Source organism: Prionailurus viverrinus, unplaced genomic scaffold, assembly GCF_022837055.1.
Source record: "Prionailurus viverrinus isolate Anna unplaced genomic scaffold, UM_Priviv_1.0 scaffold_35, whole genome shotgun sequence".
Classification (NCBI taxonomy): Eukaryota; Metazoa; Chordata; class Mammalia; order Carnivora; family Felidae; genus Prionailurus; species Prionailurus viverrinus.
In genome coordinates, this window is record NW_025927605.1 from 6,398,110 (window position 1) to 6,403,106 (window position 4,997).

Sequence of the window (4,997 nt, forward strand, 5' to 3'; positions counted from 1 at the left end):
ACACTGCCTTCCGGGGACAGTAACACCTGTCCCCCTACTAAGCAGGGTGGGGGCAGTCAGATGTGTCCACAGGAGTGAAAGGGCTCTATCAACCACACAGTGGTCTCATGGTGGTACAGAAGCATTTCCCAAAGGAAAGCAAAAGAAGAGATTGGGCTGGGTGCACTGAGGTTAGAGCAGGGAAAGACAGCAACATCCCAAGGGGGACTGAATTTAATTTTTATTTTTTAGAGAGAGAGAGCGTGCACATGAGTAAAGGGCAGAGGGAGACAGAGAAAATCTAAAAATTTTTTTCTTTTAATGTTTACTTATTTTGAGAGAAAGAAAGAGAGAGCAAGTAGGAGAGGGGCAGAGAGAGAGGGCGAGAGAGAATCCCAAGCAGGCTCCGAGCTGTTGACACAGAGCCCCACATGGGGCTCAATCCCGTGACCCAGGGATCATGACCTGAGCCGAAATTGAGAGTTGGACGCTCAGCTCAACCGACTGAGCTACCCAAGCATCCCAAAGGGGACTGCATCATAGCAAAAGTTACTTTGGAAGAATGCGTTATAGTTGGTTTCATTTTAAAACTGTGGGCAGACAATGAAAGGAAGAACACTCTGTCTGAGTCTCCCCACCCCCACCGAGGGTGTTTTTATTTTGCTCTTGCTAGGCCCTCCTCAGAGGCTCTGAGCTGAGCAGGACTCTGGTCTAGTTGAGTGGATGAGATGCGTCTTCCCGCTACCCGGGATCCTGGCACCACGCAGAGCTGATGGCCTTGAGAAGGTGAGGCCTCCCAAAGGTGAACTCTGGGAGTTCAGCCACAGTAGGGAGTTGGTGGAGCTGGCACGAGGGCACAGAGGTGGCCAGGGGCTGGGGAGGGTGGGGACAGACCCCCCCCCCCACATCTTTTCTGGCCTGAGCCGGGTTTGCTGGCCACCAGGGACAGCCTCAGGCCCAGGCTGGCTGCTGGGTACTTGGTATTCTGCTCAGGCCCTTGCGTCCTGCCTCCCGGCTCCCTGCCGGTGGGGCCTCCTCCCCCGGCCCAGCCTGGGCCATGCATTATCCTCGCAAGATTGAGGACCTAATGGAGGCGATCAGCACCCGGGGGAGCCACTCCATCCAGGCTCTGGAAGGAGGGCAGAACAGTGCTCTGGCTCCTTTACCTACCCTGAGATTGGGGTGCGCTTGGACGGGGAGGGGGGTGCTTGGAACTGAGGAAGGGCTCCCTGCAACCCCTCCCAAGGGCTCTGGACAACTTCAGTCCAGGAGGTGACATTGCAACAATCTTTCTCTTCCTCTCCATGGGATACCCTCAGTATCTGAGGTCCTGGTGGAGACCCCAGGCACTATCAGCTTTCTTGAAGCACTTTCTGCTGGCTTTGGGGAGGGCAGGCTCCCACCTTCACCCCACCCCCGCCCCTGCCTGCCAGCTGGCCAGCGTTGGGGCCAGCCCTCCATTGCCCATTGTTCCTGGCTCTCCTCCCACGGTGGGAGGTGGGGGGCTGAGCCTGGTCCCCCGACCCCCCCAGGTCGGGAGCGCAGGGCAGCCCCTCCCCCTTCCAGGCTTCAAAGGCCCGGAGGGACTAACCCTTGCCACTGTGGGGCCTCCTCTCTGGGAGCAGTGGGGGGATGGGGGGACAGCTGCCCCCAAAGCAGCATTCAGCAGCTTCCTGGGAGTGAGTAGAGCAGGCCAGGGGGTGATCATGAGCATGTAGGAGGTCAAATGCAGGGAGGTCCTGAGGCAGACGGCCTGGGAAAAAGCCCGGGGATGGATGGGAAGCTGCAAAGGTGATGTAATAACGCCAGCAGTGCATTCCTACCGAGAGCAGTCAGCCCTTCCCGAACACTCACGGCGGGCCCGGTGCTGTGTTTTCCACTCGCTGTCTAATTTCATCCTCTTGGGAGCCAGTACTTCTAGAGAGATATTGCACAGAAGGAGAAAATCAGGCTCAGAGAGGTTGGGTAACTTACCTGGGCTCACACAGGAAGGATCTGAACATATTTGGACCCACATTGTCTGAGTCTGGAACCTTGCCCCTAACCACAGTGCCAGGCCACTGTAACAGGCAGCCGGGAGGAAAACAAAATGAGTGATGGGCACCCCCTCCAAAACACTCACCTGACTTCATGCACATCACCAGGATAATGTGTTTCTTGCCAAGGAACACCCAGGGATCCCAGGGATAAATGTTTTCACTGAGCCCACATACACAGTGGCTTTTTATATACTATATTCTTTATACTGTAGGGATTTTTTTTTTCCTCCTCTTTCCAGCCCTGCCCCCACCCCCACTCTGCACCCCCCCCCGCCCCCACCGCACCCTGGACTTTTTACTCTTCTTCCCAGGCTAACATTCTCTCCTCCTACCATCTGCTCCCAAGATGACAGACCCTGCCCACCTTGCTTCCCTAGGGATGGAGGAGTCCAGGACTCATCCCTCCCCCAGGTGCTGTAATTTGAGGGGCTGCCGAGCTGGAATGGACCCAGGGCCTCCCCAGGCTGCCCTCCCGCCACTGTGAGTTGGCTGGCCTCTGCCCTCTGCCCTCTTCTGCCATTAACCCTGTCACCTGCCGGACATCAGCCCCCGGGCCCGGTCTGTCATCCGTGGCCAAAGATGGATGGGGGGCGGCTGGGAAGCATAAGTGGCGACCCCTTAATGAGATCTGGCGGGGGAGGACTGGGCTGTATCAGGGAGCAGCAGGGCCAGGTTGGCAATAATGGCCCTTGTTGAGCGTGACCCATTTTCTTTCTGTGGAGGGGAAGACAGTGGTGTGAGAAGCCGCAGGACAGGCTTGGGGGCCATGGGATTATGTTGCCACCCACCTCCCTCTACCCTCCCTCCCCTCCACTGGCAAACCAGACTGGAGCAGGAAGAGATGGGCAGAGGCTAGAGGGGAAAAAGATGACCCCCACCCCTCATTCCTTCTCCTTGGCGCTGTGACCCCAGCTCCTTGGGAAGAAGCACAGTGACAAAGAATCCCTAGGAAACAGGAGACCGGCTGCCAAGGCAGGCCCAGGAGACTTCGGGGTCTCCTATCCATGTGCAGAGAAATCGGAGGGAGGGAGCCTCTGCGGGGTGTTGTCTATATAGTGGGGAGCATCTTCAGAAGTGCAAGGAGAAGGTTCTTCGGAAGCAGGAAAAAGAGTGGGATGCAGGAGTAGGGGGAAAACATTATTGGACGGTTGCCTACACATTTCCTCCCTAGTGGTTCATAGGATTTTAAAAGGAAGAGATGCTAGAAAGCATCAGCTTTAACCTTTCATTATACAGATGGGGAAACTGATGCCTAGGGAGGGAAAGAGGCCCACCCAATTGGTGGCAGAGCCAGAGCTAGGATCCGGGGCTCTAGGAGATCAAGCTCCCTTACTTGACATCCACCTCACTCTCTCCTTGCTTCTTACCCAGGAAGAGAATAGAAGAGCTGCTAAAATAATCATTCTTGGACTTGTCTGAAAGGGCTTGTTCTTTCCCAGTTCCTTCCTGCTCCCCCCTCAACGACATAGATGGCATCGTCCAAGGAAGGGCTTGCAGCAGGTCTGGGAGACAGACCCGGGGAGGGCAAGGTAGGGTGCCTCCTGAGATCCGAGCCAGGAACGGGGAACGATTCACTCCCTGGGGATGAGAATGAGGTCGGTGGAAAATAGGGCTCTTTGAGTTTGAGTTTAAAGCTTTATGATTTGGGGTGAGTTTTTTATTTCTGCCCCCACGAAGAGGAAGGAGAAGCACCAAGTAGGTGCCCGCAAAGGTTGGCTTCAAGACCCTCTGACCTTTATCTGGACATATCTGCTGCCACTCTATCCCCGGAGCCGTGGCCTTGGCTCTGTCTGTGATGATTTTTGCTTTCCCCTCTCCCCCAGCTGCCTAGGGCAGGTTGAGCCGGATTGATATAGTGTGGCATCCAGAGGTTGGGTGTCAGGAGGACACTGGTCCTGGCTAACTGTGTGACCCTCAGCCGTTCTTTTAGTCTTTCTGGGCCTCAGTTGCCTTATATATTATTTATTTATTTATTTATTTTTAAACGTTTATTTATTTTTGAGACGGAGACAGAGCATGAACGGGGGAGGGTCAGAGACAGAGGGAGACACAGAATCCAAAACAACATTTGCCTTATATTTTAAAGGCAGTGCTAGGGGCGCTTAAGTGGCTCAGTCGGTTGAGCGTCCCACTCTTGATTATGGCTCAAGTCATGATCTCGCGGGTTCATAGGTTCGAGCCACGCATCAGGCTCTGTGCTGTCAGCGCAAAACCTGCTTGGGATTCTCTCCCTCCCTCTCTGCCCCTCCCCCGCTTGTGTGCACGCAACATACGCATGTGCTCTCTCTCTCTCTCTCTCTCTCTCTCAAAATAGATTAAATTTTTTAAAAAGACAGTGCTAGACGGTGGTCTGCATACTTCTTTTATTTTTTTTTAAGCAAACCTTTTGCCCAATGTGGGGGTCAAACTCATGACCCCGAGATCAAGAGTTGCATGCTCTACTCACTGAGCCAGCCAGGCTCCCCTCTTCACACTTCTTTTCTTTTCTTTTCTTTTCTTTTCTTTATTATTATTTAAAATATTTTTAACAACAGGTGTAATTACGAAAACATGGAACCCTTCATGAATTTGCCTGTCATCCTTGCACAGGGGCCGGGCTAATCTTCTCTGTGTCCTTCCAATTTTAGTATATGTGCTGCCGAAGCGAGCACCCTTCACACTTCTTTTATTTTATTTTATTTAAAATTTTTTTTGTTTTTAACGCTTATTTATTTTTGAGACAGAGAGAGACAAAGCATGAACGGGGGAGGGTCAGAGAGAGGGAGACACAGAATCCGAAACAGGCTCCAGGCTCTGAGCTGTCAGCACAGAGCCCGACGCAGGGCTTGAACTTGAGGACCACGAGATCATGACCTGAGCCCAAGTCGGCCGCTTAACCGGCGGAGCCACCCAGGCGCCCCAACAGTTCTTTTATAAAGAAGGACCAGCACCAGATCTGCCGAGGGCTTCCAAGAGCTTTTGATGTGCATTTCCCAACTT

The 4,997-nt window shown here is 53.6% G+C and overlaps 1 non-coding gene across 1 annotated transcript; it reads right to left on the reverse strand.

Moving 5' to 3' along the window:
• Nucleotides 1–4,562: 4,562 nt before the first annotated feature.
• LOC125158733 (U6 spliceosomal RNA) lies at nucleotides 4,563–4,669 on the reverse strand. The gene has a single exon (XR_007149467.1). It is a non-coding gene; the product is annotated as a U6 spliceosomal RNA (small nuclear RNA).
• Nucleotides 4,670–4,997: the final 328 nt, after the last annotated feature.